This window comes from Leptopilina heterotoma, unplaced genomic scaffold (genome assembly GCF_015476425.1).
Source record: "Leptopilina heterotoma isolate Lh14 unplaced genomic scaffold, ASM1547642v1 Lhet_237, whole genome shotgun sequence".
NCBI lineage: Eukaryota > Metazoa > Arthropoda > Insecta > Hymenoptera > Figitidae > Leptopilina > Leptopilina heterotoma.
The window spans coordinates 676,999-700,370 of NW_025110953.1; the positions used below are offsets into that span (position 1 = coordinate 676,999).

The following is a 23,372-nucleotide window of genomic DNA, read 5'->3' on the forward strand; positions in this document are numbered from 1 at the left end:
TTACTATTATTATTCTTTGCACGAATTCAATTATTTTCAAATACAATTTGAATAAAATTTCCCAAAAGAATTCAATTATTTTTTTAAATTTTTAATAAAACTTTTCGGAAGAATTCAATTATTTTCTAAAATTTTAATAAATACTTCAAAATAATTCAATTATTTTTACAAATAACAAAATTTTTCTCAGAAATTTATTTATTTCCAATACAATTTAATTTTCTATCAATAATTTTAATAAAATTTAATAGTAAAATTATTATATTGAAAATCGATTATATTAAAAAAATTAAAGAAATTTTTTGAAAGAATCCAATTATTTTCAATGTATTAATAAAATTCCTTGAATAAATTCAATTATAATAAAAAAAATCTAATGAAATTCTGAGGAGAATTTAATTATTTTCTAAAAATTTTAATAAAATGCAATAATTAAATGATTAATTTTAATTATTAACAAACATGATTATTTATAAAACTTGAAAGAAATTTTTCACAAAATTCAAATTACATTCAAAATTTTTAATTAAAATTATTAATGAAACTTTGTTTGAAAAAAAATTCAATGAAATTCTTCAATAGAATTTAATTAGGATTATCAAAAATTTTAATAGAATTCTTTGAAGGAATTCAATAATTTTCAAATTTTTTTAAAAAATTCTTTGCAAGAATTTAATATTTTTCTATATATTAGTTTTATAATTGAAAATATTTAAAAATAAATATTACCGGAAAATAACGCTGCGGTGCTGACTATTTATTTTATCAATTTTTTGAGTCGAATATCAAATTTTGACATTTTTCATCAAATTGGAGCTTTTTTAGATTCAGAAAAAATTTTGTATCTTGTAAAACGACGCTGGTGTTGACAATTTAAAAAAAAATTATTGGAGTCGAATATCAAATTTTTGGCTTTTTTCGTAAAATTGAAGCTTTTTTATGAAAGAAGAGCTTTTTCCGAAACACAGAGGTACTCTAAACTTTTTTTTAGAATTAATTTCCGATTCAGAAAAAATTTGTATCTTGAAAAACGACACTGGTCTTGACAATTTTTTTAAACAATTTTTGGGGGCGATTATCAAATTTGGTCTTTTTTTCATTAAATTGGACCTTCTTTTATTAAAGAAGAGCTTTTTCTAAATCATGTAGATAATTAAAAATTTTTTTTAGAATTTATTACCGATTCAGAAAAAATTTGAGTCTTGAAATGCGACGCTGGGTCTTGACAATTTTTTTAAACAATTTTTAGAGGCTCTTGTTAAATTTGGGCTTTTTTCATCAATTTGGATTTTTTTTTATTAAAGAAGATCTTTTTCCGAAACACGAAACACTAAGAACTTCTTTAGAATTTATTTCTGATTTAGAAAAAATTTGAGTCTTGAAAAATGACCCTGGTTCTGACTACTTTTTTTTAACAATTTTTGGAGGCGATTATTATAAATTTGGTCTTTTTTCATCAAATTGAAGCTTTTTTTTTATTAAAGTAGAGATTTTAAGAATTTTTTAAGAATTTATTTCCGATTCAGAAAAAATCTGTGTCTTGAAAATGACGCTGGTCTTGACAATTTTTTTAAAACAATTTTTTGAGGGGATTATTAAATTTGGGCTTTTTTCATCAAATTGGCAAATTTGAGCATCATTTTATTAAAGAAGAGCTTTTCCCGAAACACATAAATACTCGGAACTTTTTTAGAACTTATTTTCGATTCAAAAAAAAATTTGAGTCTTGAAAAACGACGCTGGTTTTGATTACATTTTTTTAACAATTTTTTGAGGCGATTATCAAATTAGGATCTTTTTCATGAAATTGGATTTTTTTAGTTTAGAAAATATTAAAATAAAAAACTTGTAGAATTTCCATGGAATTTCTATTGAATTTTTAGACGTGTGATGCAAATAAATATTTGTCTGATACGAGTTTATTTTTTATACAAATATTTATTTGATATTATTTTTCTTATATGAATATTTTTTGATTATGATTGTTTGATATGAATATTTACTTCATACTATTATTTTTCTGATAAAAATATTTATCTGGATAAGAATAAATGTTTGGCTAACATAAATAAATATTTATCTAATAAAAATAAATATTTGCTTGATATTGATACAAATAAATATTTGGCTAAAACACAAAAATATTTATCTCATACAAATAAATATTTATATAATGAAAATAAATATTTTCCAGATGCAAATATGTATTTGTCTGAAACATATAAATCATTATCTGATATACAAATAAATATTTTTCCAATACTAGTCAAATAAAACATAAATTATTTTAATCAGATTTTTCCCTTAGTGGTAGAAGTCTATAAATACGAAATTTTTCTAATTAGTTGTTAATTATCAAAAACTCCGAAATTGCTTTCTATATAAAAATTTGAAATACACATACAGTTAGTAACGGACTAAAAATAAAGACAAAAAAAGAAATACTCGAACTTGAAAAAATATTGAATTGAAATTTGAATAGATGGATATAAATGAGAAAATGAAGAAGGAGAGATATATATAGTTAAGTGGTCCATCAACAGCATCCAAGGATAACTTGGCGTAACAAAAGATCCTAACAAGGTGGAGGGCATGTGGTCAGCAGCTCTCTCGCACACCCACAAGATTAGCATAAAATGAATATATTTCTATAGGCACATAGATATACATATGCATAATGTACTCTTAGAAAATTATAAATGTATGTGTGAACTGCGAAAGAGAGTGGCACGCGCGTCCCGTTACTAAAAGCAGCCGCCCTCATCAGTGAGAGAGACAGGGAGAAAAGTCATCTTCCAACATCTTCCAATGGACCAACCTGAACAAGTCGGCTCTTCGTTAAAGCCAAGGATATACGGCAATTTGATAAATTAGAATTCCCTTTCATGCTTGACTGCTTTTTTGATTTGTTTTCTTTTTTTCACATTTTTTGAAAAAAAAAAAAATTTCGAAATATCATTTTTATATTTTTAAAGTCGCACACACCATGGCCCGTAAATTAGTTCTCGATTAGGCACGGCTCAAGAAAAAGAGAGAGAGAGAGAGTGAGAGAGATAACGAACACATGTGCACATTTTATATTTCATAAATTGAATACGATTAGAAACAGAAATTTTATTTTCGACAAAATACACTTGACATGGTGATTCTTAGAAAAGGAATATTTCACTTTTTTTTATTTTATTATGCCTTGTCTTTTAAAATCACACCGAAGAGATTATTTCATTAATAATATTTATTTATTCATACAATTTATTGTATTATTGTTATTACTATTATTATTATCATAAATTATTAACTTAATAACTATTAACTTATAATTAATCATTATTTTTTCGATAAAAATATTTAGATCAGATTTATTTTTCTTCCATTGTTCACTTAATACAAGTTTTACAATATTCGTCACTCCAACTTAAAGGATAAAAATATTTATTAAATACAAATATTTATTTGATACGAATTTTTTAAAATAAATAAATAAATATAAAATTATTTTTAAGGTAATTTTTTATGAAGAGTTTAATGGAAATATTTTAACACTTTGTGAATTTTTATTTTTCTTAAAAATTTGTAGATTTTGAAATCCATGCGTAATTTTGAAGAAAATATTTCTTTTGAATCCTCAAAAAAAATTGACATATGAAAAAAATTACTTTTATAATTTTTCAAGCATTTTTTTTTTAAATTTTATTTTTAGGCCAAAAATGATAAAAAAAATAGTATTATAATAATTTTTTATTTTTTATGTATGAAAATTACGATCAGAAATTAATTAGAAAAAGAAATAAATGAATTTTCAAATAGAAAAATTGGTATTTTTTTGCATTTTTAGTCGAAAAATAAAGTTTTTTTAAAATAATGCTTCAAAAATTATAAAAATCAATTTTTTATTTGAAAATTTTTCTTATGGATTCAAAAAAAATATTTTCTTTAAAATAACGCATGGATTTCAAAATCTACCAATATTTACAAAACAAAAACAAAACAAAATTAACAATTCAAAAAGTGTTAAAATATTTCCCTTTCTTTTTTATTTTATGACCTTTCAATTCAATTTTTTTTTTGTAAAAAATTTCCTTCAAAATAATTTTATCGATTATTTAAATTATTTTATTAATTTTAACATTTTTGCAATTTTTATTTTTCTTAAAAATTAGTAGATCTTTAAATCTAGGCGTATTTTGTAGAAATTTTTTTTTTTGAATCCACAAAAAAATTGTCAAATAAAAAAATTAATTTTTATAATTTTTGAATCAATTTTTTTTTTTTTTGAAAAACTTTATTTTTAGGCTAAAAATGCTAAAAAAAATACCATTATTATTATATTTTTTTATTCGAAAATGCATTTGATTATTTTTATAACTAATTTCAAATGATAAGTTCAGATCATAATTTTTTTATATTTTCTATTTTTTATATTTAAAAATTAGGATCTGAAATTAGTTAGAAACATAAATAAATGAATATTTAAATAAAAAAAATTGAATAATAATGATAATTTTAAACATTTTTAGTATAAAAATAAAATTTTTTTTAAAAAAGCTTCAAAAATTATAAGAATAAATTTTTTTTGTGAATTCAAAAAAAAAAATATTTTCTATATAGAATTACGCATAGATTTGAAAATCTGATATAATTTTTAAGAAAAATCAAAATTCAAAAGGGATGAAAATGTTTTGTGACCGATATTTTTGTGATTATTGAATTCCTCTCAAGAATTGAATATAAAAAAAATTTGATGGAATATTTAAATTATTTTCCAAATATTCGAATATCTTCGTATTCATTCTTCCATTTTTTCTGTCCCTCAAACTCTGAAGTTGTTTTTTGTGTATACTTTTGTTTTTTGTTAATTTTGTTAAATATTATGTTTTGTCAAATTTATGAAAATAATTAAATGTTTACATACAATTTTATAAAAATTTTTTTTAAATAATTGAATTCATTTTGGGAGATTTTATTAAAATCTTAGATATTGAAATGAGGACAAGAATTTTTTTTCACATTTTATGAAAATAATTGAACTTTGTAGAAGAATTTTGTTATTTATAAAGATAATTGGGATTTTTACGAGAATTTTTTTCAAATTTTGAACATAGTTGAATTTTATAAGAAGAATTCGATTTTTTTTTAAATAATTGAATTTCTGCAATTACTTGTAATTTCTCCAAAATTCAATTTTTTTTAGTGTCTTCAACAAAAATTTTAATTAGAAAATTTTTAATTTCTATTATTTTTAAAATTGCTAATTTTATTTTAAAAAGGCAGCAAGAAGTTAGCCGCGCGCTTTAGCGCGCGAATTATTGCTAGTTTAATTAATAAAATATGTAATAATAACAATTCTTAATTTTTTGTTTTGAAAAAAAAACAAAAAAAAAAATGTTAAAAAATTAAAAATTAATAATAAATGAATTATTATAATAATGAATAATAGTTACTTCTTACTTATAAACTCGCTTAAAATTTATTATTTAATTAATAATTAATTAATAATAATTAATCACTAGTAATTAATTACATGAGTAACTTTTAAAATTATGATTACTGATTGTATACGAAGGGAATTGTCCCGTTAATATTTCAATAAATAAATAAAATAATAATTAATAATAATTCGTAATTTTTGAATTCAAAATTTTTTTTATTTTTTTTTAAAGCTTCATAAATTTGTAGAGGATTCGAATAGATTCGCAGTGTAAGATATAAGGGATTCATCAAATCTAATGGTCAAACAACACCGATCGAATTTATTCGCTTGACCGAAATGCATCTCTTGTGAATTCAGCAGTCGGTAATTCTGAAAGGGAAAACCGACATTATTACGAATTACGACGACCGATACGAGCTAATTGGTCATCGTTAAAGGTCATTAAAGTATCTGGTTGGTTCATGTGACACCAAAGGGTGAAGTATACAGACGATCCCTTCAAACTTTCGCGCACAATAACATCAATATTAGAGAAAATCCCATAGAGTATGATTTTAATTCACCTTTACACAAATTAATTAATTAATCTTAATTACTCGCCGAGGCTAATGAAAATCTTACCTATATTCATTTCTCACAATTTGTGTTAATTAAAATTATAATTAATTTGCTATCGAGTGAACAGTAAGTCACTGACTCTAAATCAATTTTAATTTTAATTTAATTTTTAATCAATTTTTTATTCTTAAAAAAAAAATTTGTTTCTAAAAGTAAAAATTCGAATATGTAAAAGCAAAAAAAATTACCATTTTGAAAATGAAATTTTCATTGTCAAAGACAAAAGTTTCTACTTCCTTTTTTTTGCATTTCCATCATATATGTTTTTTCGAACTTGCTATGAATCTTATTTTAGACTGAAATTTGATGCGAAGGCGTCTTGCAATTTACGACGTGCTAACGTCACTACATCATATTTCTGTATAACTGTATGGCTGTTGCTTTAGCGACATCGATTTATCGTCGCCCGTCAACCGTCGCCAAATGTATTATAATAACTTCAAAAAGTCACGTGCATTCAGATTTAAATGCTTCTTTACAGCAAAATGTTATGTACAAAATTTCATTCTATTGAATTATTAATTTTATTTCATGAAAAAGAAAGGAAAAAATAATTTTCGAAGTTTAAATTAGTAAATTTTACTAATAAATATAATTATTAATAAAATTAGATTTTTTACTGCATATTCATTAAAATTAATTTTTTTGTTTTATCTTAGATTAAATTTAAAAACACATTTTTGGAGAGAATTATCATATTACTAACTATTCGATATATAAATTACACGTAAAATTACCTTTAAAATAAGTCAAAGAACATAAATTAGTATTCACTTGATTTTGAAAATTAAATTTAAAATTTAAAAATTATTTTAATTTTGTTTCAAATTAACATAAAATTTAAAAAAATTAACTAAGTGACAGTTTCAACTTCATTCAAAGAGAATTAAAACAATATAGGTAAATTATTTCAGAAATTATGTTAATTTTTAATTTTTAATAAAGCAAGGCAAACTCGATAATTTTTTTTGGTTTCTAGAAAATTAATTAAATTTTTACGTTTGAGGTTTAAGGGGGGGGGAGACACTCATATTTTTAACTATATCAGCTAAATAATTTAAATATTCCATAAAACTATTTTTGGAGTAATTTTTTTATGAGGAACTCAATATAGTCATATAAAATAAAAATAGACAAGAAATTTAAAACCTTTTTTTAATTTTTATTTTTCTTAAAAATTGGTAGATTTTTAAATCCATGCGTGATTTTGTAGAAACTATGTTTCTTGAAACCACAAAAAAGTGTCAAATGAAAAAATTGATTTCTATAATTTTTGAAGCATTTTTTTTTTTGTAAAAAAAATTTATTTTTAGAGTAAAAATGCTAAAAAATAGCATTATTATTCAATATTTTTTATTGAAAAATTATTTTTTTTATTTTTCTAACTAATTTGAAAAAAATTTTTTATATTTTTTATTTTTTATATATAAAAATTATGATCTGAAATTAGTTATAGAAAAATAAACAAATGCATTTTCAAATAAAGAAGTTGAAAAATAATTATATTTTTTTAGCATATTTTTAGCCTAAAAATAAAGTTTTTTTTTTAAATGCTTCAAAAATTATAGAAATTAATTTTTTTGTTTGTCAACTTTTTTCTGGATTCAAAAAACATATTTTCTACAAAATTACTCATATTATGGATTTCCAAATCTGATATAATTTTTAAGAAAAATAAAAATTCAAAATGAATCAAAATCTTTTTGACCGATTTTATTTTATGAACATTGAATTCCTCTAAAAAATGTTCTACAATAACATTTTATGAAGTATTTAAATTGTTTTCTTGATAAAGTTTAAAATATCAGTGTACCCTCTCTCTTTAATTTTGAAAATTTGAATTTTAATGCTATTTTTTTGTTTAAGACCAACATAAAATTTTGAAAAATTAACTGTGTGTCAGTTTCATCTTCATTCAAAAAATATTAAAGCATGTAAATTATTTAAAAAATTATGTTAATTTTATTTTAACAAAAGAAGACAAATTCACGAATATTTTTGAAATGATCCTAAAGTTCTGAACGTTCAAATGAACGAAATTTATTTATTTTCTTCTTTAATTTAAATATTTATTACAATAATTTTTTGTCGGTATAAAAAAATGAATTATAAAGTTTTTAAGTGTAAAATTTAAGTTTTTAATTTTTATTGCGAACAGTTATTTATAAAAATATTTCTAATAAAAAGTGTTTCGTTCATTTGAACGTTCAAAACTTGTGGATCATTTTTTGAAGCTTCTAGAAAATTAATTAAAAATTAAATTTTTATGTTTAAAATTGATTTTTCAAAAAATTGAAAGATTTTAGTGGTTTAGAGGGCAAAAAGTTAATTAATACATTTTTGAAAATAAAATATTCCTTATAGCATTAAAAAGTTTTTAATTAATTTTAATTAATTAATTCAAAATTTTACACAATTTTTGTAGATATAGTGTAAGTTTAATTGAATTTGGCTAAATAGTATATAATTCGAAAAACACAGAAAATTGTGGGGTATTATTTTAATTAAATTAAAATTATTGTTTATTTATTATTATTATTTAAATTAAATTAATTTAATTTAAATTATTTCTTGAAGGATTCAAATAATTTATCGAACGATTATTTTTTCACAATGTTTTAAAAATGATTTGTTTTTTATTTAGACACTTTTTTCCATGGAAAAAAATTATCCAAAAATAAATTGATTTTATTTTTGTGTAATTTAGGCTGCTACAATTTTTAAAACTTGTTAATTTACTGTGAATTTATCAGAGAATAATTGACTGTAATTATAAATTTAAAAATTCTAAAAATCTCAATATACCCGTCGTAGACGGTTATGACAGCTAGTTCATAATTAATATAAATTACTACCTATACAAATAATAATCAGTGTACTTTATAGTACACAATTTTTTGTGTTTAGTAGTATTAGTGTATATAGTAATATAAATTGTGTATATATAGTGATATGGAGAAACCGCAATACACATTTCCTATTTCCGCAAAGGCACTTTTGCATGCATCTTTTGCCCTTGTGAATATGTTTCTTTAACTGGGGTGGTGAAAGAAATGGGAGAGTGAGAGAGTGCGAGGGTTAAAGTTCTAAGAACGAAACATTTAATCACTATGGCAATTAGTATGATTCACTGCTGACGTCTCTATCCGCAGGAGAAGCCCTCTCTGCCTCGTTACTTTATTCAATTTTACTTCTTCTTTGGCGCCTATGAATTAACCGCCCATTCATAGTCAATCTTATAAACAAGTGTCTTCTTCACATTTATTGCCAACACCTTTGTATATAGGGGATTGCTCTACATATAAATACTTATTTTTACTTCATTAGCTCTTCACTCAAAACTCGAGAATTTCGCTTGGAATTTTTACAATTTTTAAAAAAAAATTTATTTTTTTGTCACAAATGTTATTTTTTGTTTCTTTTTCAATATTTCGAAACAAGGTTTGATAGTATTTATATTTTATTTTATTTATTGTATTTTATTTTTACTCGCGACAGGATTTTTCATTTCTAAGTAAATTATTGTAAATTCATACACAAATTGAGGAAAACAATTTTTAAAACAAAAAGTACTTTGAATTCAAATTAATTTAAAACTGACAAATTGATACCAATTTGTATTAAGTTGGTACCAAGATTTATCACATTTGTACCAAAATGTATATTAAATTGGTACCAAGATTCAACAAAATGTGTACTAAAACGTATCAATTTGGTACCAAAACGTTATATAAAATTGGAACCAAGAAATTTACAAATGTACCAAAACTGTTTTTTTTTAAATTGGTACCAAAATTATTAAACTGCTACCAAAAGTATCAAACTGGTACCAGATGTATTAAAATTGGTACCAATTCTTATCAAATTGGTACCAAAAAGTATCAAATCAGGTAAATGAATTATTAGATGAAAGACAAATTGACAAAAAGGCAATTTAATTAAAAGAAAGTAGGTTAAATAACAAATTGGTTAAATAAAAAATCATCTGCAATGCAAATTGACTAAGAGACAAATTTGATAAATAAAAAACCATAAAGTATCAAATCGGTACCAAGATGTATCAAATTGGTACCAAAAGGATTTAAACTGGTACCAAAAAGTATAAGATTGATTAAATGAAATATTAGCTGAAAGACAAATTTGTCAAAAAGACAAATTAACTAAATAAAAATAGGCTAATTAAAAAATTGGTGAAATAAAAAATTAACTAAATAATAAATTAACTAAATAACAAAATGTTTAAATAAAAAATAAGTTTGAATAGAAAATTTTCTAAAAAGCCAATTGGTTGAAGGACAAATTATCAAATGGTACCAAAAAGTATTAACTTGGTTCCAAAAATTATCAAATTGGTACCAAAAAATATCAAATTGGTACCAAAAAATATCAAATTGGTAACAAAACGTATAAAAATTGGTACCAAAAGATATCAAATTGGTATACCAAATGTATCAAATCGATACCGAAAAATATCAAACTGATAATACAAAAATTTTAATCAATTTACTTCTTTTAGTATCAATTTGATATTATTAAATCAACAGTGTAGATAATTATAGCTGGTTTGCAGTCCTATAGTAGAAAAAAAAATAAAAATGAAAAGCGTTTAATTGCATAACGAGACATAACACAAGAACGTCCCCTTGACGTTTTGTACATCCGTCGAAAGTTCTTTAGAACTGTGTCATAACTCAACTTGTTCCGAGGGTCGTATAAAAATGAGGGTAAACGTCACGTTAAAGTGACACTAAAACATCCTAAATTCAATTTCAAATCTACAAATTCTTCGAATTAAATAATACTTCCAAAAAAGGCAAAAGCACTTTTATGAGATTCTTAAAAATATTTTTTACATAAGTTTACACACACACAAAAAATATTTGTACCAGCAAAAACGTAAATCTAATTTCTTTCTTTTTCTGGATAAACATTTTTTTATAATAATTTTATTTCTTTTAAAATAATTTTTTAGACGAAATAATTAACGAGCGAGCGAGAAAATAGAGCTAGTTTTTTATTAATTAGAAATATAACTAAAATGAGGTTTATCTGGTAAATATATATAGGACGTTTCGTATAATTATTATTTGTGTTTTTTATTTTTACAATTAATATTTAAATAATCCATAAAATTGTTTTTATAGTAAATTTTTGAGAGGAATTCAATGGTTAAAAAACAAAATAGGTCCTAAAACATTATGATCCCTTTTGAATTTTTATTTTTTTTAACAAGAATTTTTACAAGTAGTAAAATTCCTTAATTCAATTATTTAAATTAAAAAATAAATAATTTATTGAATAATTGAATCTTTGTTAAAATTAAATTCTCATAAAGAGTTTTATTAACAAATTTTTAAATAATTGAATTCTTTTGACAAATTTTAATAAAATTTTTAAGAATTTCGAAAAATGTAATTACATTTTTCGAGGAATTCGATTGAAATTATATCAAAAATAATCAAAATCCTGCGACGAGTTTTATTATCTATGAAAATGATTCAAATTTTCCTTAGAATTTTATTAAAATTATTCTAAAATAATTAAATTTCGGAGAAGAATTTTATTACTTTTAAAAATAATTTAATTCTTCCAACGAATTTTATTCAAGTTTATAGAAATAACTGAATTTCTGTGAAAAATTTTATTATTTATATTATTAATCGAATTTTTGAAATGAATTTTATTTAAGTTTATAAAAAAAAAATGGAATTTCGGTAAAGAAAAGAACTTTGTTAAATTTTTTTTAAATAATTTAATTCTTGCGATGAATTTTATAAAAATCTTTCTAAATAATTGATTTTTTTCGAAAAATTTTATGAAATTTTGTATTTTAATTTTTAAATAATTGAATTTCTGTGAAAATTTTATTACTTATAAAAATAAAAGAATTATTTCGAAGAAAATAAGAAATTTATTAAAAATTTTGTAAATAATAATTGAATTCCTGTAAAAATTTTGACAAGAATTTTATTAAAATTTTTAAAAATAATTGAATTTCTGCGAAGAATTTTAATAATTTTGAACATAATTAAATTCTTGTGATGAATATTGTTATTTATGAAAATAATTGAATTTTATAAAAATTCCTAAATATAATTGAATTTCGACGAAAAATTTTTTTTTTTGTTATATTTATAAAAATAAGTGAAATGTTGACGACAAATTTAAAAAAAATTTTTTGAAAATAATTGAATTTCTGGAAAGGATTTTATAAAAATTCCTAAATATAATTGAATTCTGCTATTTATAAAAATAATTGAAATGTTGACCAGAATTTTTAAAAAAATTTTGAAAATAATTGAATTTCTAGAAAGAATTTTATAAAAATTCCTAAATATAATTGAATTTTGCTATTTATAAAAATAATTGAAATGTTGACGAGAATTTTTTTTTAAATTTATGAAACTAATTGAATTTATGGTAAGAATTTTATAATTGAATTTCAGCGAAGAATTTTGCTATTTATAAAAATAATTGAAATGTTGACGAGAATTTTGTTTTAAATTTTCGAAAATAATTTAATTTCTGGAAGGAATTTTATAACAATTCCTAAATATAATTGAATTTTGTTGTTTATAAAGATAATTGAAATGTTAACTAGAAATTTTTTAAAAAATTTTGAAAATAATTGAATTTCTGGAAAGAATTTTATAAAAATTCCTAAATATAATTGAATTTTGCTATTCATTTAAAGAGATATTTGAAATGTTGACCAGAATTTTTTTAAAAATATTTGAAAATAATTGAATTTCGGGAATCATTTGTAACATTTCCAAAATTCAATTTCTTGTAGTAGTTTTAACGAACTTGTAGTCCACAACGTTTATCAACGAAAAAAATTTATTTAATACTTTCAAGTATTATTTTTAATTTAATATTTAATTGTAAAATAATTATTATCAAAATATAAACATCAATCTTTTTTTTTCTAAATATTTTTGTGTCAATATTGCTGCGTCATTTTTAATTAATTTACTAAGTAAACAATTTTTTTCGTTGATCAACGAGTTTTCTCATGAATTTTAAAAATTCAATTTTTTCCAGTACTTTTAATAAAAATCCCTGACTTTTTCCAGATTTTCCTGACCAATTTTACTTTCCCTGACTTTTCCCTGAATTCCCTGACTTGCCTGACCTGTGGCAACCCTGTTGAATCAAATAAATTTTTTTTCAGTGTAGTTATTAGATAATAAATGTATAATAAAATAATTTTAATTAAATAATCACTAAAGATTATTAAAGATTATATTCTTGAACCGTAGTAAAGATCTGATAATAATTTTCTCATTTGTCATTCAATTTATAACTTATTCAAACAATGGTACCATGAAAATGGCCTTTTTATTTAAATAACGAGGTCCCTAATGTTTTAATTAGAAAAATATTTAAATGACAAGCCGTTTTTTTTTTGTATATTCATATATCAGATAAAAACTCGACGTCGTGAGATAAATGGGTTTTTCCTCCCTCACATAATGCAATATAAATAAAAATCTCCTTTTCTCCCAAAAAAAAAGGAGAAATTGCCGACGCGAAAATTGTTTTTAAGTAAAAATAAGTGCGAGGATGAGGAATAAAGTGATAATTATTATGAACCGTCGTTGAACCGACCATTTAGCCGAACTTCTCAAGCATGAACAACGACGTAGTCACGTGTCTTCGGTTTACGAAACGATTTATAACTTAGCAGAAAGTGCCTGTCGACGAAAACGTCTTATATATATATACAAACCGGAAGTCGTTGTCTTTTTTTTTTTGGTTTTAATTTTTTTTTTATTTGCGCTCTCTCGCTTCTCTTCTTTACAGCGCGCGATCGGTTCATTTATCAAATCCTTGCGTATATTCTCCGTCTTCGTATTATTGCCATTCAACCACTCGTCAGAACAGATTATTGAATTAGATATACAAGCAATTGAATTGATTCCCGTCCAGTCATTCCTGCTCGATGATAATATTACGAGAGTGTATTTATAAGATGGCGAATCGTCTAGAACTGCCGGGACTTGGCAATATTCTTGTTGAATTTTATTTTATTTTTTTATTTTAACACACATACACGCAGCTCGTTTTGAAAATCACGAAGTCATTCCACTCAATTCGAGACGCATGTGTATGCTTTTTCTGAAAGTTCCATTTTTTTTTGTTTATTTTAAAGTTATACCGTTTTAGCTGAAATCTCTTTTGAAAACCTTTTTTTTTAAATTTAAAGGTCTGAATTGCAGCTATACGTAAAATAATTTTTGAAAACAATAAGAATATCTAAAATTTATCCATAAAAATATATTTTCTTCTTAATTGTTGATTAACATTTGTTCACAATTTTGTGAAATTAAAAAAAATTGATAAAAGTAATTTAGGGGTTGCCACAAAAATTCAATTTTTTGTTTCTCCCTGATTTCCAGACAAAATTTTGACTTTTTCCCTGACCCTAAAGAATATACTGATTCACTCTGAAAATTATTAGATACTCAAAAAAATGTTCTATCAACAACATTTATCAATGAATTTTTTTAATTATTGTAAAATTATTCGAAAAGATCAATAACTTCATTTGTTAATAAATATTTAATCATTATTATTTTTCATCGGACCTAAGATTTTCGAAATTAGAAAATAAAAACTAGAAATAATTTTTAAAAATTTCGATGAAGCTTTTTGAAAGAAATTAGTTCCATAGAATTTTTAATTAAAATATTCAAATTTTTAAAGATTTTAATTTGAAACTTTCACAAAATTCAATTATTTCACTGTCAGGGTTGCCATGAATTTAAATAGAAATTTTAAGAACAACTGATTACATAAATTTAATTATTTTCAAAAATGATAAACTTCTTTTGGCATAAATTCAATTATGTTTAAAAATTTTTTAAATTCTCCTCAAAATTTCAATTATTTTTATAAATAATAAAATTCTTCTTCGAAATTCAATTATTTTTAACAAATTTTGTAAAATTCTTAAAAAAATATCAATTCAATTATTTTAAAAAATTTCCCTCATTTTAATTATTTTTTATTAAATAGGTATTCCAAAAGAATTCAATTAAAAATTTTAATAAAAATTCCACAGGAATTCAATTACTTACCAATTATTTTTATAAATTTCTTCGCACTAATTCAATTATTTTTAATTTTTTAATGAAGTTTCTCTAAAGAATTCAAATATATTCAAAGAATTAAAAAAAATAGTTGTGACAAATTGAATTATTTCCAAAAATTTAAATAAAAATTCTATTATTTAAAAAAATTTTGACAAAATGATTTAGTTAAGAAAATTGTAATTTTAATAAAATTTTCCTATAGAATTCAATTATTTTCAATGCAATTCTTCTTAAAAATTCAACTATTTTCACAAATAATAAATTTTTTTATATGGAAATTCAATTATTTAAAAAAATTGTAATAAAATTCTTCGCAAGTAATCAATTTTATTTTCATAAATTATAAATAATAAAATCTTTCGCTCGGAAATTCAATTATTTTAAAAAATTTTGATAAAATGCTTTATAAATTTGAAAAATTATAATAAAATTGATCATAGAATATACAATTAGGTATTTTCGTAAAATATAACATTCTTCCTAGGAATAAAATTATTGTCAAAAAGTTTTGTAAAAATCTTCGAAACAATTCTATTATTTTCGTAAAAAAAAAATTCTTCTAAATAATTCAATTATTTAAGAAGTATTAATAAAATTCTTTCCAAGAATTCAATATTCTTTTTAAAAATAACCATTTTCACAGAAATTCAATTATTTAAAAAAAATTTGATAAAATTCATCGTCAGATTTCAATTATTTTCAATTATTTTCAGAGTATCATTTATCTAGATTTATCTTGATTCTTTTCAAAAATAAACATTTTCAAAGAAATTCAATTTATTTAAAAAAAAATTTAATAAAATTCATCGTCAGATTTCAATTATTTTCAATTGTTTTCATAAATAACCAAACTTATCGCAGAATTTCAATTATTTTTTATGCAATTTTAAATAAAATGATAGAATTTATTTATTCATTAAAATAATTATTTATTTATTTTATTTTTATTCTTAAAATTTATTTATTTTTAAAAATACTATTTATTCTTAAAATTTTTTTTAAATTCGCCTAAAGAATTCAAATATTAAAAAAAATTTGATGAAATTCTTCATAAAAATTCAATTTTAAGAAATATTTAATTATTTATTAAATTATTTATTTTTGTATTTAAATAATTGAATTCTTGAAAAATTTTCTTTTAAAAAAGTGATTAAAAAATAAATTTTACATAAAATTGTAAATTATAATTGAATATTCAAAGCATTATAGCGTGAATTTTCGAAATTAATTAAATTTTGAAAAGGGATCAAATTGAAATCTTTGAAAATTTGAATTTATAGTTACAATATTCTTATGATATAAAATAATGATTTTATCACTTTATTATCTTGAATTTATTATAAATCATGAAGAAATAATGAATAATTTTTACAATTTTCATAAATACTATAGATTGATAGAAGAATTTTAGTTAAAAATACTAACCAAAAATTTAATTTTGGAAAAGTTACAAATGATTCCAGAAATTCAATTATTTTTAAAAGTTATATAGAAATTCTTTGCAGAATTTCAATTATATTCCACAATTTTTAAAAAATTCTCGTCAAAATTATTTGTAAAAAATTTAACAAAGTTCTTTTCAAGAATTCAATTATTTTTATAAATAATAAAATTCTTCACCGAAATTCAATTATTTTAGAAAAATTTTAATAAAATTCTTGGGAAAATTTTAATTATTTCCATAAATAATAAAACTTGTCGCAGAATTTTTAGTTATTTTTGATACAATTTTAATCGAATTCCTCGAAAAATGTAATTATTCTTACAAATTTTATTAAAATTTGTCAAAAGAATTCAATTATTTAAAAATTTGTTCATAAAATTCTTTATGAGAATTCAATTTTAACAAACATTCAATTATTCAATAAATTATTTTTTTGTTAATTTAAATAATTGAATTTTTCTAGAATTTTCTAATAAAAGTTGATTTAAAAATGAATGACCGCGAATAATGGATTTATAATTTATAAAAATAATTGAATTTTTATAAGTTGTTGAATTTCAAAAAGGTTTGAATTTGAATGTTTTGAAGAATTCGGAAAAATAATAATGATTAAATATTTATTAAGAAAAGAAGTTATTGATGTTTTCGAATAATTTTACAATTAAAGAAATTCACAAATAAATGTATTAAGAATATTTTTTTTGATTATCTAATAATTTTTTGAGTGAATCAGAATATTCTTCAGGGTGAGGAAAAAGTCAAAATTTTTTCTGGAAATCAGGGAAAAATAAAAATAAATTTTTCCGGCAACCCTGACTATGTTTTTTAGTAAAAAACGACTAACTTCTTGCTTACTTTTTTAAAATAAAAATTAGCAATTTTAAAAATAATACCTAGAATTTAAAAATTTTTAATTCAATTCTTTTTTCATAAAAATAAAATATAAATTGAAACATAGTTTTAATATTATTATACCTATCATTATAATTTTTATAATCAAATAAAGTTTAAAGTTTAGTTATAGTTTAATCTATACAGTTAAACACATATTGAAATTGAATAAAGAATTCGAATAGAGTGTGATCAGTGAGTGTGAATAATGTATGAAAAAAGCAAACAACAAGAACTCGAGGTGTGTCTTAATAAAATTCTATTGTTTGTCAATTAAAAGCATTTCTCGTTTGTGCGACTTCCACCTGCCTCCTCTGTTTTTACAGTGGCGCACGCGAATTTCTCGAGTCACTGAATACGTCACGGGAATTCTCCAAATCTTCAATCAGAATTATTTAACTTGACATGTAACTACACCATATGAAGAAACGGTTAAGTATTCCTAAACATAAAATAGAAAATGAAAATATTAATTCGCAATCAATGGAATTATTATTTAATTGCATTCTCAAAACAGCTCTTTTATTTAGCAAAATTCTCACTTAACAGAATTATACTATTTTGACATGAATTGTTTTTTTTCGTTCAAATTAGAAAAAATCTAAAAATGTTTACTAATAATTTGAATAAGTGACTGACTTTTTGCTTTAGAATTAGTAATTAAAAATTAGCAGTGATTCAAATTATTTTGTTTGCCCTAATGAGCAAATAAAAAAAATTTATTCTCCTACTTGCCAATGTAGAAATTTCAAAAGTGTGGAAAAAATTTCCGCACGAAAATAGTAACAAGTATTTTCCGTTACTTTTATAAATGCATCAATAAAATAAAATGGAAAAAGTCTATAAAGGAGAATAAATTTAAAGAGAAAAAGAATTGAAATTGTATAGACTGAGAGGTAATTGTCCTCACGGGGCTGGAAAAGATCGACTATGATGATATCGAAGACAATAAGGTGTATGTTTCATGATATGATGCGATCGCGCTAGTCTTTTCGATGCCATTCATCAGACTTGTTATCTGACTACATAAAATAGGAACCACCTTCTTTCTGATTCGATCGTAGAAAGTAATTTAAAACCCTTACTTCTTTATTCTTTTTTCCATCAATACGGTATTTATATGCGAAGATTCGCCTTCTCAAATATGTGACTCGTATTAACATTATAAATCACTGTAAATTTCTCTTTTCTCATATGTTTTCCGAAGAAATTACGGCAAAAAACCAAAATATTATTTATTTGTTTTAAATAAAAATTTTATTTTACACAAAGAAAGCTTTTATTTCAATTTCAACTAAATAAAATTTATTTTAAGCAAACAAAATTTTATTTGAACCTAATAAATCTTTTTTCTTATATTTTTTTTCAGTCTCTAAAATTTTCTGTAAGCAAATTCAGAGTTGTCACAGGTCAGGGAAATCCGGGAATTTAAGGAAAAGTCAATGAAATTTATTAAAAGTACTGGAAAAAATTAAATGTTTAGTATTTATAATAAAATTCTGAATTGTTGTGTATTTTTGTTTGCCTCATAAACTATATGAAATTACCAAGAATTCTAAAACAAATCTTCAATTTTTTCTATTTCTGACAATAATTTATTTTAAAAAGCTTAATTCTATTGAAGAACTGCCATAAAGTTATTATACTTATAAATCATTTAATGAAGTATTTTTTTAATTTTAATTCTGTTAAAATTAGTTTCAATTTTAAAATTTTTAACGCAATTCTTTAAAAGAATTTAACTTTCTTAATAAATATTAAAAATATAATTCTTTCCAGAAATTCAATTATTTTCAAAAACTTAAAAAAAATTTTCGTCAACATTTCAATTATCTTTATAAATGAATAGCAAAATTCAATTATATTTAAGAATTTTTATATAAAATTCTTTCCAGAAATTCAATTATTTTCAAAAACTTAAAAAAAATTTTCGTCAACATTTCAATTATCTTTATAAATGAATAGCAAAATTCAATTATATTTAAGAATTTTTATATAAAATTCTTTCCAGAAATTCAATTATTTTCAAAAGTTTTTTAAAAATTCTCGTCAACATTTCAATTACCTACATAAATAGCAAAATTCTTCGCCGAAATTCAATTATATTTAAGAATTTTTATAAAATTCAATGTAAAATTCAATTATTTTCATAAATAACAATATTCATCACAAGAATTCAATTATTTTCAAAGGTAATAAAATTCAATTACTTTCAAAAATTTTTCTGAATTCAATTATTTTCAATATTCTACTATTTTAATAAAATTACCTAAAAAAATTCAATTATCAATTAAAAATTTTAATTTAAAAAAAATTCTAGTCAACATTTCAATTATATTTATAAATAGCAAAATTCAATTATATTTAGGAATTTTGATAAAATTCTTTCCAGAAATTCAATTATTTTCAAAAATTTTTTTAAAAATTCTCGTCAACGTTTCAGTTAACTTTAAAAAATGGCAAAATTTAATTATATTTAGAAATTTTTATATAAAATTCTTTGCAGAAATTCAATTATTTTCAAAAATTTTTTTAAAATTCTCGTCAACATTTCAATTACCTACATAAATAGCAAAATTCTTCGCCGAAATTCAATTATATTTAGGAATTTTGATAAAATTCTTTCCATAAATTCAATTATTTTCAAAAATTTTTTTAAAAATTCTCGTCAACCTTTCAGTTAACTTTATATAAATAGCAAAATTCAATTATATTTAGGAGTTTTTATATAAAATTCTTTCCAGAAATTCAATTATTTTCAAAAATTAAAAAAAAATCTCGTCAACATTTCAATTATTTTTATAAATAGCAAAATTCTTCGCCGAAATTCAATTATATTTAGGAATTTTTATAAATAACAATATTCATCACAAGAATTTAATTATTTTCAAAACTATTAAAATTCTTCGCAGAAATTCAATTATTTTCAAAAAATAATAATTTTTGAAAATAACTGAATTTTGCAATGAATTTTATAATAATTCTCGAAAATAATTGAATTTTGTCGAAGACAAAATTCATTACAAGAATTCAATTATTTTCAAAGGTATATTAAAATTTAATTACTTTTAAAAATTTTTCTTAATTCAATTATTTTCAATATTCTACTATTTTATTAAAATTTCCTAAAAGAATTAAATTATTAAACAAAAATTTTAATAAAATTCTTTACAAAAGTTCAATTATTTTCAAAAATAATAATAAAACTCATTGAAGAATTTCAATTATTTTTAATACAATTTTAATCGAATTCATCGAAAAATGTAATTATTCTTAAAACTTTTATTAAAAACCGACGAAAGAATTCAATTACTTAAAAATTTGTGAATAAAATTATACATAAGAATTCAATTGTAAGAAACATTCGATTATTCAATAAATTATCTATGTCTTTATTTAAATAATTGAATTCTCGTAAAATTCTCTAATAAAAATTAATTTAAAAATTAATTTTAGTTAAAGTTTTAGATAATAATAATAATTGAATTTTAAAGAAGTTACTAATAATTGCAATGTTTAGAAATAATTGTGCAAAAGTTTGAAGCAGATCCGAAAATTTTTAAAGTTATTAACTAGTTATTAAACAGGAATCAAAAGGAATCCAAAGAAATCACAAGTAACCATTAAACGAAGAGTCTCCCATATAGTCTCAGTATTAATAAATTTAATAAAAATAAGCTTGGTTTGCGCTTTGCAGTTTAAATTAATAGAAGGTTTTTTATTAAAATTTGTAATTTTTAATCAAGTTATAACTAGAGAAAAATTTCACCAGTTATAACGTTGAAAAATTAATTTGAAAAACGCACAACTTTCTTGTCCTGCCTCAAAGAAAAAAAAAAAAAAAGAATCATTTAACCGTCATAATTTGGCTAATAATGATAATTCATGTTCATCGGACAAGAAAGTTGACAATACAGTTCAACACCTCAAACCAAAAGGCGAGAATTTCTTTTGAAAACCAAAAAAAAAATTGCGCCGATCTTAAAGACTATTAATGCCAACTTAAACCCTTTGTAAAAAGCTGTTGATATTTGTCATATCGAATTGAAGAAAAAGAAATTCAAAAGGAAATTCACGTGGTGTGGTCGTGCAGTAAAAGCTTCTAAATCTTAATCTTTTGTTTGAAGACTTATTTCATTGTCCCTTGGAAAAAAAAGAGTTATTGGAAAAAAAAGAAGAAATCACGTATGTGCGCGAGTGGAACACATAAATATAATATATCCTCGTTCTTACACCTTTGCGGTTTGAGGTTCTCGCGCGACTGACCTCATTGACTCTTAATTACAGCTAGATTGAAGAACAATTGTGGTATAATTGCCGGTGTACCAACAATGCCCCCGACAATGGCACGTAAAGTTTCCCCGTTGGTACCGCATCGCGCATCCGAGAAACGTGACAGGGGGGCGTGTTCCATTGCAGAATTTCGTCTTTAGGCTCTCTTTCATGTGAAATGCCAGATGTCTCGCATGTGGCGGACGCAATGCCGTTGTTCCTCGACGTTTTTTCAATTTTTGTCCGCAACCGTCCCATGAATACGTCGCTTTTTTTTATTTATATATATGTGTATACGCAAAAACTCCATCGACAGATTCTTTAACGTGACTTCCTTCCTGCTATCCTACACTCGGAAGAGGATATTCATATTGTACTCGAATGTAAAAAGAAGGTTTTTTTTTAGAAATTCGATTTTTACAAGAAAGACTGTTTCTTCGATCTCAAAATTTTTTCGATCTCTTTCTAGCAATTTCTATCTTTTTTGATCTATTATTAATTTCCATAGAGGAGAAATTAGTTCTTTTTATTTATTTTTTATAATTCTCAGACTTCGCATTCGATAATTAATTTTGAAAAAAGTAGCAAAAAGTAACTTACAAACTAAAAAAAGTAGTAAAAAAGTAATCCGTCGAAAAATTAAACTTGACGACCAAAAAAACTCGTTTAGACACTTCGCAAAACTGACAAAAATTCCATTCCACATTTTTTATTTTCCTGACTTTTTCCTAATTTTCATCAAAAATATTTACTTCTTTCTTATCCTACTGCTAATATCCTGCAACGAATTTTATTACTCATGAAAGAATTTAAATATTTTAAAAATAGTTTAATTTTTGCGAAGAATTTTATGGAACTTTTTAAATAATTGATTTCTTTCAACTAATTTTATGCAAATTCTAATTTAAATAGTTGAATTCGTGAGAAATTTTTCTTATTCATGAAAAAAATTGAATTCTTACCAAGATTTTTACAAAATTTTGTTTAAATAATTGAATTCTGCTTGGAAATTTTATGAAAATAGTAGATAATGAAAATCATTGAACTGCGAAAAGTTTATAAAAATAATTAAATTTTGCAAAGAATTCTATTAAAATTTTTGCCAATAATTTGAATGTCTGTGTGGTATTTTATTGATTTTTTTTTTTAAATAATATTGTATTCCTAAGAAGCATTTTATTAATTATGAAAATAATTGAATTCTTGCGAACGATTCTATTAGAATTTTTGTATTTAAAATAATTGAATTTGAAAAAAGAAATTTTAAACTTTTAGAAATAATTGAATTCTTGTGAATATTGTAATTTATGAAAACAATTGAATTTTGCAAAGAATTTTATTAAAATTCATCAAAATAATTGATTTTGTGAAAAATTTTTATTATTCATGAAAAAACTGAATTCTTTAGAAGATTTTTGCAAACAATTTTTTAAATTATTGAATTCTGTTTGGAAATTTTAAGAAAATTGTAGATATTGAAAATCATTGAATAATTGCGAAAAGTTTTTAACAATAATTGAATGTCTGTGTGGTATTTTATTAAATTTTTTTGAAAATAATTCAATTTCTAAGAAGCATTTTATTATTTGTGAAAATAATTGAATACTTGCAAACGATT

General features: G+C 21.9%; 1 long non-coding RNA gene across 1 annotated transcript in view; it reads right to left on the reverse strand.

Moving 5' to 3' along the window:
- Positions 1-23,372, reverse strand: part of LOC122502753 — a 272,977-nt gene that overhangs the window by 2,725 nt on the left and 246,880 nt on the right. The gene's annotated exons all lie outside the window — the stretch shown is intronic.